Genomic DNA, 22,113 nt, shown 5'->3' on the forward strand with positions numbered 1-22,113 from the left:
GTTGGTTTTCAACCAATAGAAAGAGAATAGGAGAGAGGTGTAAAGAAAAGAGATCCTGGCTCTGATAATCTGCTGTTTGAGTGCCACATTTCTTTCACAGCTAACTAATTTTAAAGGTGAGTTTAGAGTTTGAGAGGGGATGTATATGGTAAATTAAGAAATGAATAATAGAAATGGAATTCCTTTTGTTGAAGTTGTGTTTATCATTTTCTGTTTTGGGAGAAATTTAAATGTGAGGAACATGTAAAATTATATGGACTATGTTTTCACGATAAATTAAGGTGTACTGGTATAAAAAAAGAATAGTTTAAGGGTTTGAGGTTGGACTCAGTAATGCAAATACATTCAGCATCACTAAGGCTGGTTGCCCTTGCTGGAATGTAGGCAGTCACCCAGGTTACACATGGTGGTGGTCTGAAAAAGCAGTTTGGACATGTGCTTTTAAAAAAATCTGAAAAGTGGATTCATAATGTGTCAGTCTGTAAAAGTGATTATCACTTGTCAAAAAAAAGAGCAGTAAGTGTGCTTTCAAATTGGCAAAGAAATTTCGTTTTGTGACTAATGTGAAAACATGACTCTGTGTGCAAAGAGGAATTATAGGCAGAGATTTATTGCGTATTGCTCTGGTGATTTCACAGTTGCATTAGATGGAAAGGGGGAACCATTTTTTGGTGCAGAAGCAGACTCTTAGCACACACCCAGCTGCTTACCATGTGGAATCATGCACAGTATTTACAAGCGAGTGGGGTTTGAGGTTTCAGTCAGTAATGCAAATACATTCAGCATCACTAAGGCTGGTTGCCCTTGCTGGAATGTAGGCAGTCACCCAGGTTACACATGGTGGTGGTCTGAAAAAGCAGTTTGGACATGTGCTTTTAAAAAAATCTGAAAAGTGGATTCATAATGTGTCAGTCTGTAAAAGTGATACAATTACATTTTAATTATAAATTAAATTGTTGGGTGGGACAGGTAAGTGAGAAATTAGAAGGTCTCTTTCTTCCACTTTATCAAAAAAAGATTTTTAAAAATTAGTTATTAATTTCTCAAGGATCTTGAGATGTGGTAATTGATTTTTAGTGTTTTAAAAAAAAAAAAAAAAAAAATACGCTTACCCTGCGCGTACGGTAAAAAAAATTTAAAAAAAAGTTTCAAAGAAAAAATAAAAAAAAGTTGAGAGGTAAGGTTGGCTCTTATAAGAGCCGTTGGGTTCATACAGGGATGGAGGAAAGAAAGAATGGGAGTATTATGAGTGTCTACAAACATGCTGGTCTATCTTATTGTTAATAAGGGTAAGACTGATCTCCCCAAAAACAATAAGACCACCACATCTTGTACACCTCATTTCAACCCTCCCAAATCGAGGGTTGGTGTCCACAGGAAAAGAAGAAGGTGATGCTCCAACATCAGAGGAAGGGCTCAGCTGAGCTGCCGATGATGTACTCGGCTGAGCATCTGAGGCTGGGCTCTGGTGACTTACTGAAGAGTTTTCTCCAGTATGTCGAGCAAAGGTCCTTGGGTGTCTGTCCTGGAGGTGTCTCTTCATAGAGTGATTTCCAAAGGAATATTTCTTCCTTGGATTTCCTCTTGATAAAACACGACCACAAAGTATGCAAGTGACCAATTGAGCATTCACCTTTTTCTCCCCCTCTGGAAAAGTGAAATACTCCCATACAAAAGAAGTCTTTTGTTTCCTCCTTCTCTGGATCATGGTGGTGCTGCTAGCCTCACTCTCAGAAGAGGTCTGCTGTTCTGCCATTGTATCCCAATGTCAATCCAGCTCCTGCTCCTAGAGAATCACAAGCAGAAATGAGGGGAATGGGTGTGGTGTGGGAAGAATCTAGAACTGAAAGTAGTTTCAACCAATGAAAAGTGTTCTTTCAAGCAGTAATGAGGGGAATGGGTGTGGTGTGGGAAGTTTATGGAAGTGAAAGTAATTTCAACCAATAAAAAGTGTTCTTTGTAAGTCACATGACCTGCCGTGCGCGCACGTGACGCTTACGGTGTGCTTACGAAGCGCGTACGTCACACTCGCGCATGCGCATTACACGCCCCTGCGTAACCGCGACGTTGCTTCCGGGTGTACGCGTACGTCACGCACGTATTGCGTATCGCGCATGCGCATTACACGCCCCTGCGTAACCGCGACGTTGCTTCCGGGTGTACGCGTACGTCACGCACGTATTGCGTATCGCGCATGCGCATTACACGCCCCTGCGTACCCACGACGTTGCTTCCGGGTGTACGCGTACGTCACGCACGTATCACGTACGCGCACCGTACTTATGACGTACGAAGCGCGTACCGTCAGCTTACCGTACGCGCACGGAAAAAAATGCATAAAAAAAAAAAAAACCTTTCCATAATGCAGGATATAGTACATATATTATTTTATACAAAGGCTTACAAAAAATGACAAAAAAAAATTTGCATTTAAAAATCCGTACAAATTCACTGAAAAAAACATGGGTTTCACACACGTTATAGTTAGAAATTAGCATTTTAAAAACCTTGCAAATTCACTGAAAAAACAATAGGTTTCAAACATGTTATAGTTAGGGATTAGCATTTAAAAAACCTTACAAATTCACTGAAAAAACCATAGGTTTCACACACGTTATAGTTAGGAATTAGCATTTAAAAAACCTTAGAAATTCAATGAAAAAACCAAAGGTTTCACACATGTTATAGTTAGCTGGACATTTCACTCGTAAAAAACCAATGAAATTTCCCCGTTATAGTTAGTTCAGCTAACTATAACTCGCGCGCCCGCAATGCACTACTGATGACGTCACATATTACATCACTCATGACATGGTCACTGACATCACTCATGACATCACTGATGACATCTCAAATGACATCACTCATGACATCACTGATGACATCATCCTTGTGAAAGAGTAGCAGACCTCTTCTTCCCCTAATATAACCTTTAATACACACATTCAAAAATAGAAACTAAAATGTACAAAATAATGAACATATCAATATCAGTTACAACAACCTATTCAGTAATTCGAAGAACCACATACACATCCACTCATTCACCAACAGTCCTCTACAGTCACTCATACATGTACTCACTCATCATATGTATTCATACACCTATACATCCTGTTACACAACGCCACTCATCCATAGAGTTACTCACACACATAGTTACTCATGCTAATAAAGAATCAAACATCCATTTACTTGCATATACAGTTATACACACACCACCACACCTACTTCTACAGAAACTTACACATACTTAGTCTTTTAAACAATCACTTATAGAAACACATACTTATTCATACAGGAACTCTTTCAATCTCTCACTCTCACATATACTCACTTATATACACCAATAGTCACATATACTAGTTAAAAACATATGTAGTTACTCATGGAGACACTATTGAGACAGTCATTCACTCACTAACACACCCATGCACACACTCATCCACCCATACAGTCCTGCACACATGCTGTCTTCAACACATACAAACAGTGAGTCACTCATTCATGCACCTATGCACTAGGTAATACCCCCCACCGAACCATACAGACACTCAGACACTCATACTGACAAAAAACCAACTTATAACCTATATAGACACTCATGTAGCTACTCACCAACCCATGCAGCCACTTATACACAAAGTAAGAAACTGATACAGATATTTTCATATTTAAAGATTACTCAGTAAGCCATTTATTCACTATGATACACTTAATCAGTCAGTTACACTAAAAATACCAATTTATTCTTCCATTGACCTTGAGATATACATAAATATAAAACATATTTAATTTTCAGAAAAACACACAATCACAAGGATGATGTCATCAGTGATGTCATCAGTGATGTCATTTGAGATGTCATCAGTGATGTCATGAGTGATGTCAGTGACCATGTCATGAGTGATGTAATATGTGACGTCATCAGTAGTGCATTGCGGGCGCGCGAGTTATAGTTAGCTGAACTAACTATAACGGGGAAATTTCATTGGTTTTTTACGAGTGAAATGTCCAGCTAACTATAACATGTGTGAAACCTTTGGTTTTTTCATTGAATTTCTAAGGTTTTTTAAATGCTAATTCCTAACTATAACGTGTGTGAAACCTATGGTTTTTTCAGTGAATATATATATACACACACACACATACACACACACACCTATCCCCTGGCCCCTGCCCCCGCCCGAGCCTTAAAAATGTCCCCAGGCCAAAACACATTATGCCATCCCCAGCCCCCCACCCTGAGCCCTAAAACGGCCCCCAAGCCCAGAAGACTACCCCAATCCCTGCCCCCCACCCTAAGTCCTAAAACGAGCCCCGGACCCAAAAACTGTCCCTTCCTCCCCGCCCTTAGATCTAAAACCACCTCCCTGAAATCTAGCCCCCCATGAAAACTACCCCTCCCTCCTGAAAACCAACCACCTACCCCTGCCCTGAGTCCTAAAATGTCCCAGTCCTGAAAGCTGCCCTTCCTCACCACCCTGAGCCCTAAAACTACTTCCCCCTGAAAACGGCTCCACCCTGAAAACTACCCCCGTGTCCCGGTCCTTCCTCTCCTTCTGATCTTTCCTGTAAATCTCCCTACCCTTCTGGTGTCTGAAACAAGACCACTGACTACTGACAGCCTTAACCACATGTATGCCTGGTTCAGGCACATCCATGGTGAAGGCATGTGCATGGTTAAGGCAAGCAGTGTTCCACTTGTGTGGTAACAGCATGCGTGATTTAACCCATGCGGTTAATGCCACTTCCCTTCCACTGGCGTTTTATGGGTATCTCCATGCAACATCTACAGATTTTGATGCATTCCCAGATTTACCAGAAGTGGTAGCCCTGAGAATGCACCATAAACCTATGCCTCCCCAGGTGAGGTGTAACAAGGAGAGATATGTTTATTTCTCCTCGTTTTTTCCTCTTTCTAGAAAGAGGAAAACAACTCAGGGGATCTGTTTTGTGCAGGACAATAGCCCTTCCTGCACAAAACAATCATCCTTACTACACAGGCACCCATGCACCACGGTACAAAGGTACCTGCATTGGCACTAGTCAGCCAAAAGGGCGCCAGTGGAGTGGAAAAGGCAGGAATGTGTTGTATTGACATAAATGTGGCACATTCCTGCCCTTTCCCTGTCATGCAGTGCATCTCAGCAGGGTGACTTGCTGCTCTGCACTGCATGACTTGCCCATAAATGTTTCCCAGACTTCCTGATTGTGATCACCTCAGTTCATCGTGTGAGTGAGCTTCAGGCACTATCAGTGCAATGTCCTACACCAACCTTTTCTCAGACAAATTGGTGCTGAGGACTGGGGCACCCTTCCTACTAAAAGACATGAATTGCTTTCACGTTCGACAATCCATCACTCTTCCAGCATTCTTCACTATTCCTCTCCCCTCGAAAGAGGAGGATTAGAGGTTTCATCGGCTGGCTACAAAAAGGGCTTTTGCTTTTACATTGATTGTACCAAGGACTATGAGGTGGACAATCAGCTTTTTGTAGAGTTCTCTCAGGTGAGTGAGGGAAGGAAGTGCAGAAAAGGACCCTATCAAGGTGGATTGACATCTGCATTAAGATCTGCTACACACCGGTCAAAAAACAGCATCCGAAGGTCTGAGAGCTCATTCTACCGAAACCAAGGCTACTGTCACTGAATTGGCATGCAGCGTGCCGGTTCTTGATATCTGGCAGGCTGCAACATGGGCATCAGTGCACATGTTCACAGAGCACTACTGCTTTGACAACCAGGTCTAACAGGAAGGCCATTTCGCCTGTTCAGTCCTGCAGGAATTTTTGGTCTGAGCCTACTCCACACACCCTCCACTGTGGTCAGTCTACGCTCCATCACTTTTGGGGCAGCATGGAGTCAATGCGGAGCCAGGCAGCGCCACCAAGTGTAGTGCAGGAGCATTACTAGTGAAAGCTTTCCGGATCCAGTCTGGCATCTGCGGAGTATTCTAAGATAAGGATTTGTGGTTAGAGTGCCCATCAGAAAGAGTGTTACAGAAGGAGAGTAACTTTTTCACTTGCACCAATCTGTCAACATTTTGGTCTTATAGGCAGCTGCAAGTAGGTTAGCATATGTTTATGTTTATAGAGCACATGGCTGCTCTAAAGACTTCCCAGCGCCAAGGAGAGGTGAAGTGAGGGAGAAGAAAAGTTATCGGGGGAAGAGCCATGTTTTTAGTTTTTTCCTAAACACTAGTTCATCTCTTAGCAATTGTATTTCTTTGGGTATGGAATTCCACAGACTGGGAGCCAAGCGTAAGAAAGATCTTCCTCCCCATCTCGATCTCTTTATTCTTGTCATCTTCATGAGTAGATCTGATGCGGATCTTAAAGTCCTACCAGGAACATAAGGAGTTACAAGCGTTTTTAGAAGGGCAGGACCCTTGTTGTTCATGGCTTTGTGGGCTATACATAGTGATATAGATTTGATCCTAGCTTGGATCGGGAGCCAGTGTAGTATTTTTAGAGCGGCTTTTGATGAGACTTTTCTGGGGATGCCAAGGAGTAGCCTGGCTACGGCATTCTGAGCCACCTGTAGTCTGTTCACTACATATTTGGGGGAACCCAGAAAGAGGGAGTTGCCTTAGTCCAGCCATGAGATTACCAAGGCCTGAGCTACTGTTCTCCTGGCCTGTTCAGGAATAAGAGGTAGAATCTTCCGAATCATGCAGAGTATTCCAAAACAGGTGGCTGCCAGTTTTTTGGCTTGTGTCTCCATAGAAAGACTCTGGTCTAACCACATTCCCAGATTTTTAATGGAATGTTTAGGGATAGGGGGACTAGCTAGTTCTGGAGGCCAGCAAATGATGTTTCTGGGAACCAACCTATTTCCCAGGAACATCAGTTCTGTTTTGTCTCCATTCAATTTTAGGCTACACCTGTTCATCCATTCCACTACTTTTTTCAAGCATGGGGCCAGTTGGGTTTGATTGGACTGAGGGCCCTCCATCACTGATAGTACCAACTGGGTATCATCTGCATATGATATGATGGATAGCCCAAATTTCTGCACTATTTTTGTCAACGGTGTCATGTATAGATTGAATAATGTGGGACTCAGGGCGGATCCATGTGGGACTCCGCACGATACTTGTAGGATTTCTGAAAAGTGCTCACCTTCCATTAACTCCTCAGTGACCACCAGCAGGGCAGACTCTGTACTATGTTGTAGTCTGAAACCCATTTGGGTGTGCTGCAGCACCTCATTTTCTTCCAAAAAGAGTCAAGGTATGATTGACATGCTTGATATGCAGCAAGCTTCAGTGTTTTGGTATACAGTTTGCTGCATATGTTTTCCTGTCGACCCCATTGTATGAAACTCAAACAAACCAGAGAATATAACACAAGTTTTGCCAACTGGGATATACATAGTTTTTGATTATTCACAGACATGCATGCACAGAGTAACTACATGGTTTCTTTAAGCCTCTTGCGTTTCACGTGAAAATGTGACTAATTTCATCTTTCTAAAGTCAGCTTGATTTCAACCTCTTATCTTCCCAAAAAGCAGACAACACAGCCAAGTACATGGAAAAGCTGGTTTCTTCAATGTGTGCCGGCTTTACAAATGCGTATTCAGACGGATCTGTGAAATGGATTTATTGCTAAACCTTATTTTAGCTTTATGTTTCACTGTTTTTGAAGACACATGGCCTTTTCACAGTGATTTAGAATCCATGTGGAAAATGTTTAGGAAAACCATGGAAATCTGTTTACCATCCAGAGTCACATTTGAAACAGCTTGCTCGAATGAGTGGGCTCTACGGTCATCAGTGGTGAGGAAGGCCCCACAATTTTCTGCAAAAATGAGTCTAATCCTTCAGAGGAAATACATTTAGCTTGTTCATATCAAGCAGAGTGCTGCTGAATGTGCCCTGGCTCCTTCAACTGTTAAGTGACACATTTGGAACCATCAAGCCTTATACTTTTATACTTACGGGTATATGTAGAAATAACCCTAGTATTATTATTATTATTATTATTATTATTATTATTATTATCATTATTATTATTGTCATTGTTATTAATATTATTATATTTAGTAGGAGTATTATTATTATTAACATTATTATCATTATTATTGGCATTGTTATTGTTATTAATATTATTTTTAGTAGTAGAAATATTATTATGATTGCTATTATTATTATCATTATTATTATTATGTCATCGTTATTATTGTTATTAATATTATTATTAGTAGCAGTATTATTATGATTGATATTATTATTATTACTATAATTATTATATTTTAATTCTTAGTTAAAACCAATATCACATTAAAAACAATAATATATTGTCTAGAGCAAAACAACACCATTATCACTCTATTGCAATTCAGGCAATGTATTTAATGTAAAAACATGTTTTAATGCGGCATAACTTAGCACAGGTACTTCTTAAAGTAAGACTGTTTCTTCAGGGGGTGGTAAATTCTCAAAGATTCTGGCATTTAGGCCCAGTTAGGTAAATGCTTTCAGAGTTCTGGCGAGCGTATCCTTGGATACTAGGAGTCAGGAACTTAACGCTCGTTATGTGATGGACCAATAAGCCAAGCTTTGTGATCGCTGGTGGTGCACACCCCTCCACTGCACCAGCTGGGCAATAAAATATATACATGGGTGACTGGCCTAGTTAAATGGCTTCCCAACCTTGTAAATGCCTTCCCGCTCCCCTAGCTCCACAATCTCCTAATACCAAGTTGGTATCAAAACGTGGCATAGAGTGTATTGGTTTTGAGTAAAGTGGTGTAGAGTGCATTGAGTGCAGTGGCATAAAACAGAGTGGCGTGGAGTGGCAAAGGGTAAATTGAATTGGCATAGAGTGGAGTGGCGTAGTGTGGAATCATGCAGAGTGGAATCGAGCTATGTAGAATGCAGTGGAGTAGAGTGCAGTGTCATTGAGTGCAATGGTGCAGAGTAAATTATACTGGCTAAGAGAGGATTGGCGTAGAGTGCAGTGGCATACAGTGGAGCGATGTAGAGTGGTGTAGAGTAAAGTGGCGTACAGTGCAGTGGCACAGAGTGCAGCAGACTGGTAAATAATAGAGTGTGTAGAGTAAAGTGCACTGCCATAGAGTGCAGTGGTGAAGAGAAGAGTGACATAGAGTTCATTGGCAGAGATTGCAGTGTTGCAGAGTAGAGTGACAGAGTGAAGTGGTGTACAGTGAAATGGTGCAGAGTGGAGTGGTGCAGGGTACAGTGCAGTGACGTAAGAGTGGAATGATGCAGAGTGTAGTGGCATAGAGTTTAGTGGCATACAGTGCCTTGACATACAGTGGAGTAGAGTATAGTGGTGCAGAGTAGAGTGCAGTGGTATAGAGTGAAGTGGCATACAGTACAGTGTCGCAGAATAGACTGTCATAGAGTGCAGTGGTTTAAAGTAGAGTGGCATAGAGTGCAGTGGCATGCAGTGCAGTGGCACAGACTGGTGAAGAGTAGAGTGGTGTAGAGAGCAATGGCATAGAATACAGTGGTACAGAGTAAAATAGAGTGCCATAAAATAGAGTGGCATAAAGTGACACAGAGTATAATGGCGTAAAGTGTTGCAGAGTAGAGTACAGTGTTGTAGAGTGCAGTGGTGCAGAGTAGATTGGCGCAGAGTGTAGTGGCATAGAGAGCATTCATTTTGAGTAAAACAGTGTAGAGTGCATTGGTGTAGAGTGCAGCGATGCAGAGCAGAGGGCAGTGGTGCCGAGCAGATTGCAGTGGTGTAGAGTGGAGCTGAGTGAACTTGTGCTGAGTGCAGTGGCTTTGAGAACTGTGGCATAGAGCGCAGTGGTGTCGAGTGCATGGTGTCGAGTGCAGTGGTGTCGAGCAGATTGTTCAGAGTAGAGTGAAGTGGTACAAAGTAGAGTACAGTGGCATAAAGTAGAGTGGCATAGAGTGCCGAGTAGATAAGAGAGGCAGTATAGAGTGCAGTGTTGCAAAGTAGAGTGGCAGAGAGAGGGGTGGCGTGGAGTGGTGTAAAGTAGAGTGCGTGGTGTAGAGTGCTGTGGCAAAGAGTGTAGTAGTGCACAGTAGTGTAGGGTAGAGTGCAGCAGTGGCTCCTCCGCTAAGGCGGAAAAAAAGGAAAAATAAATTGATATTACCGCAATGTTATCATTTTATTTTTCCCTACTAAGGGAGGTTTACGGGGCGGGGCTGGGCTGTAGTTACAGCCAGCAGGGGAGGAGTGGTTCGGGCACTTAAGTGCGCATGACTTTTTGGCCGGCCGTCTTGGGCCGGCCAAACCGTCATGCGCACTTTGCATGTTCTCCACTGACTGTATTGTACAGCCATTTGTGGAGAACATGCACAGGCTCATGGTTCCCGTCTGAGCGCCGAACCACAGCGCTCAGACCAATCGCGACATTTCTGCCATAGTGACAGCAGTGCCGTGATTGGCTTAGGGAAGCCTTATGTGCTTCTTGTTTCCAGCAGGAACAAGAAGAGGATGGAGCTTGACTGAGGCGGCGGTCGGCAGCCAGGTAAGCCCCTCCCATACTTTTCGGTGGCAGCCACCACTGGTAGAGTGCATTAGCATAGAGTAGTGTAGAGTAGAGAGGCGTAAAGTGGAGCAGTGCAGAATAGAGTGCAGTGACGGACTGTGGAGTGGAGTGGTGTAGTGTGGAGTGGTGCAGAGTAAACAGCAATGGTGTGGAGTGATGCAGATTAGAGTGGAGGGGGATAAAGGGAAATATGCATGGTGTGGTAGCATACTGCCATTACAGACAACACTGCTTCAATGAAATGACCATTACATTTGCACAGACATACAATTTTACTGATAAAAGTATACATCACACCAACTATAATGTGTGGAAATGTCATCACCTTGTGCATTAATCTGTTTAGATCACATTAAAATATTGTTTGCACCACACTTCAGAATTACCAGAAAAATGTGTTTCGTTTGTTTTTTCTAATTCTGATATATTCTGAAATATCTGCTCAGTTCATTAACAGACATTCAAATTATGTTGTGCGCTAGAAAGCAAAATAACATTGTACAGCCTTCCTTAAGCACACCCCAAGTAGCCAGCATAATTGTTGCATAAATCCTCTCACTTTGAAGTCAGAGAAAGAAGAGTAAACACCAAGCTCCCTGGAAGACTGAGCCTGACATTTGACCTTTGTCTTTGAATGCACAGCAAATATGACAAAGATAAAAACAAGATTTAAAGGCCTGTTTACAGAAATCATGCACTGGTATAATAATACAGTAAGTAGGGTATGACCAACGGAATGAACTAACTTGAGCTGGACAGCCTAAAACAAATAGAGCCAGCAAATAGAAAGCTAGCAAATGTGAGTTATAAACCACAAGGCCAATGGTAAGCAATGGGCACAATGCATTTCCAGGGAGGCTTTCCAAATGTCCCCAACATGTCAGTCACAAAATAAAAAGCTGCGCTGTCTGGTAGGCTTGACAAAAAACCCAGCACAAAGGCTGAAAGTAGGGACCAGAAAGAGTAATATAAAGGGGCAGTAGTGTCTGGAAGTGTATTAAAGAGACCTGAGGTTAATTCAAAACTGCGCAGCCTTGGTATTCAGCGTGCCGGTTTTTAATAGCACCACCGGAGCAGAAAGTTGGGGACCGGCACTATTCTTTTATAATATTAAGCACTGTGTCGAGCTAGTACTGTCCATCTGTTTGGAAACAATAATGACCTATTAACTGCTATCACCTCCTATTGTTTTAAATAATCCATGACTGCTGTTGCAGGTAAAGTATGCATGCATCCCAAATGCAGAGTTCAAACCTGTCTCATGGGCATCTACGTTTTGCTTACTTGTATGAGTTATTACATCTGTTTCAGATTTAAAAAAATATATTTTTATTTATTTTTTACATGTAATATCAAATGACATTTGCTTTCTTGGTTTAAGTTTTTGGATTACATCTACTCCGTTTGTACATAAAGAATCAAACTATAACAGTAAAGATTATTTTTAAGTAAACTATATAACTAATTGCTTAAGATGAAAACAACCAATCAAGTGGCTGTTTGTTTGCTATCTTCAGTTTGACAGCTCTTCACTTCAAAACAATTAGACTCAACACTTACATTTAACCACTTTCCTTCTGAACATCTAATCGGGTTCATCTTTGTTCCAGTTGTTTGGAAAGGGCTCTCCTGCACATGTGGCTAGGCCCGCACTACAGAAATATTACAAATATACAAACAAGAAATATATACAGCTGGCACACAAGCGTCCATGTTTTTTTCTAGCAAAAGTCAGCGACACTCTATTCAATGCTTTACATTCGCTTGTCTCTATGGTTAGAGTGGCAGGCATCCTCATAACCTTTGAGGACTCCATTTTAAAACCCATGCATTCATTGTGTGTAAAACTTAAGGATGCCAAAAGCACTGGAATCTGGCAGTGGGCCAACTATATAGAAAAAGAAGACTGCAGACGTTAGCAATCTAAAATGAATGGAGACAAGGCCGTTTGAAGGATTTTAAGTGTAATAGCTGCAAATTACCAGCAGTTCAACGTTTCAGATATTTTGCTCAGCTCTTCTATTATCAAAATAGGCCAATTTGCAAAACTTAACAACATGATTATGCTCGGGATACAGACACTATTCAGAAGGATCCCTCTCGTGTCTGGGGGCAGGACCTCGTTGAATTCTTAAAAGGAATCTTGGGACAAGCAGAGACAGCCGCTAAGCAGCTACATGGACGCCATCAAAGGCCCCCTTATGCACACCCCCCCCCCCCTCTCTACGTTTCCGAATAAGATTTATATTTGGTAAAGTCACGTTTCCAGTAACTGACACAATTCTCATGGGAAAGGGTCCGAAAGTCAAAGTACAGTACAGGGGATTTTCGTGACAGACTTACTGTGTGTTAATAGCTTTTCAAAATACATGAATAATTACTTTTTTAAACTAAAAGCAAAGTGTATGAGGTGACCCCAAGGGAACTTCAAACATGTGCAAGAGAAGATGAGGAATCAAATAAATGTATAACTATTGAAAGTTATCTAAGGCAACGGTTCTTTCCAGGCACCCAGAGAAGCAGTTCTTGCATTTGTATTATACGCTTTTTAGCGTATCCATTATTTGAGCTAGAGCTGCGAGATATTTTTGGGGGAGAAGAGAAGGTATATGGAATTGTAGGACCTGTCTCCAACAGAGTCGTCCAGGCCATTCTGCTACTCTGGCATTTTTTCCGCGTTCTTGCGGGGTTAGGCACTGCTTTCAGAGCAGGTTAGGTGCCATGGCCCAACCATGGCCCCATTCTTGTCGCCTCTTGCAGTGTACAGGTGGTTTGAACGATTGTGCCGGGGCTGAGTTTGGGTTCAAATATGACCCTGGATTCCACGTGGCAATGGAGTGCATTATGGAGGACAATGATTTCTCAAACTTAGACAATGAATAGTGTTGGGTTTGTGTGGTCAAGTTTGAAACACATTCCAAAAAAAACAGAATGTAATGAGAAAAGGACGGGAACGTGTACTAGACAACACATTATATTTTTATACACATGAAGGCCTGATTATGAGTTTCGGTGTTATTTATCATACATGATAAAAAATGATACCATGGGGTACATTATTTACCTTGTGCGATAAATACTATTACCGATTACCATTGTGTGGGGAATAACATGTATATTGCTGTTTAACGCACCAAAATCCACAGGCTATGGTAAATACCGTGCAATTTCCCCTATTTAATTTGGCGGATTTGCCCGGCTGAAATTTTAACGAAGGTTGAGTTATTTCACACATCCAATAATTAATGAATGTGTTAAAGAAAACAAAACTCTTAATTCTGACCTGTGCGTCTGATTGGCTGCCACTACCTCAACCAGGAAGTGGTGGCAGCCATCATGGGACTCAGGACTCAGTACTGAGTCCTAAAGAAAGTTTTTTAAAAAGACATAAGAGGGCAAGGTAGGAATACTCTGAACCCCTAGGCCTGGTGGTGAGGGTCCCAGAGGTATCATGCCTGAGGCACAAAAAGTTTTTTTTTTTAACTTTGTCGCAAATTTGCTGAGGATCCTCAGCAAAACATGTCTATTTTTTAAAGAAGCTTGGTCTACTGCACCTTCTTTTTAAACTCCCTGGGGTGGGCCAGGGCCCCAGAGGGACAACACTTTTTATATTTTGTGGGAGGGTGCACACAGCCCATCTCCCTGACCCACTTTCAGCCCCGGGGATCTGTCTTCTGGGGCCCAAAGTATTTTTAGGGTAGGGGTCATGAGGCCCCCTTCTCTGAGCCCCTAAAGGACCTGTGGGCCCACACCACTGGGCCTCTAAACTAATTTAAAGCTAGAGGGGCTGCGTGACCCTCCTCTCTGAGCCTTCTATGGCTCCTGGGTCAGCTCACTAGCTATGTCCCAGGGAGACCACTCTGAGGACACAGCTGTTTCCCTGCCCACACCAGCACAGACAGGGTAACCTGTGTTTGTTCCCGCCTGGCTGGTACTCTTTTAATCTCCCACCACTCTGGAGCAAACACAACGTCTGCTCCCATGGGGGCGAGAGCTTCAAAAATCCTCCCACTGACTGGGAGTTGACTTGTAATTTGCTTACAGATCACGATATCGCTCCTGTCTAGAGGGAGCAGCATAAGTAGCTGCTCCCTTTGGGAGGGAGCAATGCCGGCAGCATTTGGTGAGCCTGCTGGGCCCCCAATGAGTATATGGTGGGTTTCCTGGGTGGGCAGCTGGGCATCCACCTTTAAGTAATGCAGGCACTGAAGGATGTGGTCCCCGAGGCCAATTACTGCTCGGGAGGGGGTCATACGGCTCCCCTCCCCTTTAATTAAAAGTAAAGACCCTGGGGATTAAGCACCCCTCCTCATTAAAATATATATGGTTCTTGGTCCGCAGGGCAATAATAGGTTGGAGGATGGGGCACACGCAGTCCCCCTTCCCTTTAAATTAAAAAAATATATATATATATATATATATATATATATATATATATATATATATATATATATATATATATATATATATATATATATATAACCCTCAACTGTAGTAGAAGAACTCCGTTTTTTAGGCCTTGACAGAAACATCAGTGCCAGACAAGGCCCTCCAAAAAGAGGAAGAGGCCGGGGATACAGAGGAACCGACAGAGAAGAAGGATAAGGTATGGAGCTAAGGTCAGGAAGCAGAATCAAGAACTTCAAATGGAGAAATTAAACACGACAGCCACTTCCATCACTGTTATTAACCTTATGGACCTAGCTTTATCTGAACCTGAAATGGATATTTTAAGTCTGGGACTCTCATTCTGCCGTAGAACAAACTTTAACTATCAACATACTCGAATCGACTTCTTCCACTATGTAAGAAAGCTAAAATTAAGAAAATATTTCAATAATCAATCAAGCAAGAGAAATAAAGGAATGGAAAGCCCAGGACAAGGTACAGAAAGCAATTTAGTAATAGATTATCTGAATCTCCTCGGAGACCTGGAAGATTTAGAAAGAACCCAATAGGGTCTCAATATAGACTCATCGCACAAGGACATGGATCAAGCACAACGGAATTCGGAAATTAATCTACCTTTATACCACCTTTACCTAAAGACTTCATTAAGCTTTTTTCAGAGAGAGTAATTCAAGAGCTTAAAGAACTCGCCAAGGATTCCAGCAAGAAATTCAATAAAGAGACAAAAGAAAAAGAAAGAATTTATGAAAATACCATGGCTAAGATAAAATCGAGAGCGGACATAGTTGTTAGACAATCAGATAAAGGGGGCAATGTCATCCTTTGGCCTCTGAGTAAATACAATGACGAAGCTAAAATACAGTTGACTGATGCAGAATGCTACCAGCGTGTCCAATTAAGCAACCTCCTGAAAGGTACAAGCCAAATTTTTTAAAGAACTAGCGAGGTGGAGAGAATTGGGGTTGATTATGGAATCAGAATACCACTACCTAAAAGTCGACAATCCCATTACCCCGATTCTATATTTGATTCCAAAAGTCCATAAGAGCATGACGTCGCCTCCTGGCAGGCCGATATTTTTGGCCATTGGAAGCTTATTCGAGACTACCTCCAGGTTTTTGGACTATTTCCTACAAGATATTGTAAAGTCCTTACCTTCTTATATTCAAGAAACAGGGGAGACTTTGAGGAAATTACAGGATGTGCAATGGGATCAACCTATTGATAACCCTTGATGTAGTGTCGTTGTACACGAGCATTGCACAAGTGGATGGCCTAAGGGCACTCAGAAATGTCTTGGGGAGAAAACCGCTGAAGCTGTACCAACATTCTGAAATGCTTCTGCAGATGGCCAAACAGAAAATGAGAACAGACACATAGGAAGTATGTTGTCTAGGTTTGTTATCATTAGATGACAGCAAGATAGTTCAAAATGAAGTGATGAATTATGGCTCCGAGTGTGAGCAAGGCAGGGGATCCTGCCAAAATGCGTTACAGCCTGTAATGAATAAATAATCACTGGAAACTGACCTTCGGTTTGCTGTGTCGTCTTTCTGGCTGAGAAAAGTTGGAGACCGGAAGTGGTAGAAGATATATATATATATATATATATATATATATATATATGGTGTCATGTGAACAAGGCTCTTGGGGAGCCGAAACGTTATGGCGACAATTCTGCGAACAAGCGAATAAATTTGCACTAAGGAATCTGGTCCGTGTCTGTGATCTCTTGGTTTGAGGCTACAACGATTCAGCCACTCCTGGGGAGCATTACTTGTTGGATATATATATATATATATATATATATATATATATATTCACTGAAAAAACCATAGGTTTCAGGCTTGTTATAGTTAAAAATTAGCATTTAAAAAAACCTTAGAAATTCACTGAAAAAACCATAGGTTTTAGGGAAAGGTATAGTTAGATGGACATTTCACTCGTACAAAACCATAGAAATTCCCCCGTTATAGTTAGTTCAGCTAACTATAACTCGCGCCCCCGCAATGCACTGCTGATAACGTCACATATTACATCACTCATGACATGGTCAGTGATATCACTGATGACATCACTGATGACATCATCTATGTGATAATTTGATGCATCTTCTCACACCCTAATATAACTTTTGATACACTCACTCTAAATTACATTCATGACATGGTCAGTGACATCACTGATGACATCACTGATGGCATCACTGATTACATCATCCAGTGAATGTGGTTTGGTTCGTTATTTAAATATGTATTATATATATATATAGCAATTTGCATTGAAGAATGAGTGGATATATAAATATAAATATCTGGATGGAGGATTTAGTAGCAGTGTGATTGACTGTTTACTTGACTAATTTATAGTGTCTCACTAAATATATTGGATAGTGACTAAACTGTGTTAATATCTGTATCACTTTGTCAGTTGTTGTGTAAACTGCTGCACCAGTTGGTTACTAGCTACGTGAAAGTCTATATTAGTTATTGATTAGTTAACTCAGTATTTGTATGGGAGAGTGAATGTGTGTGTGGTTCGGTGGGGGGTGTGTGACTGCCCAAAGATGTGTGAATAGTTGATTCAGTAGGTATATGAAATTAAAACTACATGTTATAACAGTTGTTTGGGTGAGTGAATATCTTTATGGGTGTGGTGATGAGCCAATATATGTCTCAATGGTATTTGTCCAACAAACTAGAAAAATAAAAGCCAGTGTATGTGTCAGTTGTTGTATATAAATAAGTATACATAAGACTCAGTGATTGTATGAGTGACTGTATGGATAACTGTATACTTGTAATAGTGTTTTTATAACACACTAAGTATGAGTTCTTATCTATATGAATAGATGGATTGGTGTTTTTATAAGTGTATAGCTAAGTAAAAGTAAGTATGATCCATTGTTTGCATAAGTGAGTAGGATGACTTCATAAGTGATTAGGATGTGTGCTGGTGTGTAATGTCGATATAGGTGTAGAAGTATATTTGATAGTGTTGTATTGATCATGTATGAGTGAATCTGTAGGTAGGTGATTAGATGTGTGTATAGATCTAGGAATCACTGAGTGGGTGTTTAGAAACTTGTATTGGTGTGTCAATGGTTTTAAATCTGTCACTGTATTTTACAGTGAGTGATGAAAGGTCATACTAGTGTATGATGAGGTGTATCTGATTGTCACGTGGATGATGTCATTTGAGATGTCATCAGTGATGTCACTGACCATGTCATGAATGATGTAATATGTGACATCATCAGCAGTGGATTGCGGGCGCGCGAGATGTAGTTAGTACAACTAACTATATTGGATGAATTTCAATGGTTTTGTTCGAGTGAAATGTCCAGCTAGCTATAACACTCCTAAAACATATTGTTTTTTCAGTGAATTTGTAAGGTTTTTTAAATGCTAATGCCTAACTATATCAGGCCTGAAATATATGGTTTTTTCAGTGAATTTCAAAGTTTTTTAAATGCTAATTCCTAACTATATCAGGCCTGAAACCTATGGTTTTTTTCAGTGAATTTCAAAGGTTTTGTAAATGACAATTATTAATGTATTAATTATTATACTGATTATTTTATACTGATTTACTACATTTTTTTAACTATTTATATTTAGATTTTTTTATTACATTATAATTACATTGTTCATTACAATACAAAATATACTTTCTCAGAATGAATTACTTTAGTTTAAATACTTTGCAAATGGGCAATAGACTTTTAAGTACAGTAGCTACAGTTGTTGCAATGGGCAACACAATTTCAAACACAATGCAACATTGAGCTCAATGTGAATTTCTAGTCAAATGCAATTAGTTACTTTATGGATTACTTTTCTAACCACAGGACTGGATCCTAGATTCAGTCCTTGGACATCTCCTGTAAACAGTTGAGTAAAAGCGTTTTAGTTACAGTAGTTATTTCTAAGGAATATTATTGTATTTTAAAAGTTGACACAGAAATTTTTTCACATAGAATCACCAATGTTATCCTATGGCAGAAAATTCACTTAGCAGGTAAGTAGTGTTATCGTTACTTTATCTTACTCAGTGGTGGATCCTGGATCCAGCACTGGTGAATCTTCTGTAAACAGTTGAAAGAATGTGTTTAAGTCATACAGACGATTTTTTAGGAATATTTTTAGTTTGTGAAAATAGACACTTAGAAACTTTTCTACTGAAAGCCACACAATGGATTCCTATGGAAGGAAATACAAGTTACTGGTAAGTACGCTTAGAATTACTTTCCAGGGTCAGTGCTGGGCTAAAAGATGCACCACTGGGTTCTCGTCTGATAACAAGTGAGTAAATCGGAATTCGTAGTTCGACTGATTTTAGAGGAATATTTGTACGTTTCAAAAATGGACACTTAGAAACTTTTCTGGTGAAAACCACACAGTGGATTCCTATGGAAGGAAATACAAGTTACTGGTAAGTAAGCTTAGAATTAATTTTCAGGGTCAGTGCTGGGCTAAAAGATGCAGCACTGTGTTACTGGTAAGTACGCTTAGAATTACTACCAAGGGTCAGTGCTGGTCTAAAAGATGCAGCACTGAGGTCTCTCATGATAACAGGTGGGTAAATTGGAATTCGTAGTTCGGCTGATTTTAGAGGAATATTTGTACAATGGTGAATGAAGGGAGCGGGGCCTGAGGTGACGTGTGCAAATATGCCCTGTGGCGCGTTTTAAGTTGGGGAATTAATTCCTCTTCAATCCTGCGGTCCCCCTGGGACCAACTAGCCCACCAGGTACCTCCAGTATGCGCCAGGGAGCTGCGTTGCAGAGAGGTGTTCAGAGGCCACGCCCATTTTTACAACACTCTGCCACGCAGCTCCGTGGCGCTTAGTGGAGGTACCTGGTGGGCTAGTTGGCCCCTATGGGACCTCTGGATTGAAGAGGAATGAATTCCCCTATTTAAAACGCGCCACAGGGCGTGTTTGCGCACATATCACCTCAGGCCCCGCCCCCTACCTTCACCACTGTGCAAACGCGCTCTGTGGCGCATTTTAAGCAGGGGGATTAAGTCCCCTTGAATCCTGAGGTCCCCTGGCGGCCAACTAGCCCACCAGGTACCTCCAGTAAGCGCCACGGAGCTTTGTTGCAGAGTGGTGTAAAAAGGGGCGTGGCCTCATTACACCTCTCTGCAACGCAGCCCCCTGGTGCATACAGGAGGTTCCTGGTGGGCTAGTTGGCCCCCAGGGACCGCTAGTATTCAAGGGGAATTAGTTCCCCCTCTGCGAACGCGCCAGGGGGCGCGTTTGCAGAGTGGTGCAAGGCGGGGGCGTGGCCTTCGGCTCGATCCCGTCTTTTTTTATTTTTATTTAGACAGCCCCCCTTCTTTTTCTAATTTATTGGCCCTGGGGACCCCATCCCCCAGGGCCTGCCCCCAATTTATTTATGTTTTAAATCGGGAAGGGGGCCGCGTGGCCCCCCTCCCGAGGCCATAATTTGCCCCGGCGACCCCATTCCCTGAGGCATGGCCCTTTTTTGTTTAATTTTTTATTTTGGAGGGGGGCTGCCTTGCCACCCTTCTCTGGCCACTTAAGGCCCCGGGGACCCCATCCCCCGGGGCTGGCCATTGATGTATTTTGTTTTTTTTAAATAATGGGGAGAGGGGCCGTGTGGCCCCCCTCCCGGGCCACTTATGGCCCTGGGGACCTCATCCCCCAGGGCCTGGCTCTCTTTGGGGACCGTGGGGGGGTCCCCAATCCCCCCACGGTCCCAGCCGGCTCCCCGCCTCCTGCGGGAGCCGGCATTGCTTTTCCACATGGGGAGCAGCTAACATGCTGCTCCCCATGTGGAAAAGCAATCTGTTTTGCTTCATTGAAGCGAGAGCAGGTTTCCCTGCTCTCGCTTCAATGAAGCAAAGCAGTTTGCAATGGCAGGCGGGAGCCGCGAGGCTCCCACCCTGCCATTGCAATCAGCAGTGTCCCGGGGATGGGCACCCCTGGACACTGCAGGAGCAGGCCCTGGGGGGTGGCGGTCCCCAGGGCCTGTACAAGGCTCCAGGAGGGGGGCCGCGTGGCCCCCCTCCCACATTTTAAAGTTGCCCCGGGGGGTGGCGGTCCCCGGGGCTGGGGGGCCTGAGAGCCCCTCCACCCATTTTAAAGAAGCCCCTGGGGTGGCGGTCCCCGGGGCTGGGGGGGCCTGAGAGCCCCCCACCTATTTTAAAGTTGCCCCGGGGGTGGCGGTCCCCAGGGCTGGGGGGGCCTGAGAGCCACCCACCCATTTTAAAGAAGCCCCGGGGGGTGGCGGTCCCTGGGGCTGTGGGGGGGATTGGGACCCCCCACACCTATTTTTTCAATATGTCCCCGGGATTTGGGCCCCCAGGGGCAAATTAGCATATGTTGCAAATATGCTAAAAAAAATTCTATTGGCAGGATGCACACATGTCCCATTTTAATATATATATATATGTGTTGATATAAAGATATATAATTAAATATTTATTGTGATTGGTCTGGAACGACGCTCAGATGGGGACTGGGGGCTTGGCATGTGCCCCACCAGACTTTGTAATGCAGCCTGGTGGGGAACATAAAGCACGCATGACTGTTTGGCCAGCCCGAGACGGCTGGCAAAGCAGTCATGCGCACTTGGGAGTGTGCAAACCACTCCTCCCCTTGTGCCACCAGCCCTGCTCCGCCCTAACCGAGCCCCAAACCTGTGGGAAAAAAATTATATCTACGTTATTATCATTTTATTTTTCCTGCTTAAAGAGCAGTGGGGTGACGCTCCTCCGCCTTAGTGGAGGAGCCGATCGAGTCTCCACCACGTAAATTATATGTGGAAGGATGACCAACCTTCACTGCACACACTGCACCAGTGATAATGAGAGTCAATTTTTTATTTTAAACACTCGGTTCAGACCCACAGGTGCACAGCAGCTTGGGTTCAGGGAAATTCACATGTGCCAGACCTAGTTGCTGTGCACTTATCACCTACCCCGTCTGAGTGTGGCGGAAAGAATGCATATGGATGTTGCACCAAAAGTCACACGTGACGAGCTCTCACAATTAGTTTTCGTGACATTTTCCGCATTGTTTTCATGCAGCAGTCTTGCCTCACAAGTGAGCTAAAGCACAGCTCGGTGCATGGATGAAAAGAAAAGCATAACACTGCCCTTCTGTAAGGCTAGGAAGCAACACCCAAATAACGTCATGTCTACTGCTTGACGTGTGTGTGCCTTTAAAAGTGTGTGT

This window comes from Triturus cristatus, chromosome 12 (assembly GCF_964204655.1).
Source record: "Triturus cristatus chromosome 12, aTriCri1.1, whole genome shotgun sequence".
NCBI lineage: Eukaryota > Metazoa > Chordata > Amphibia > Caudata > Salamandridae > Triturus > Triturus cristatus.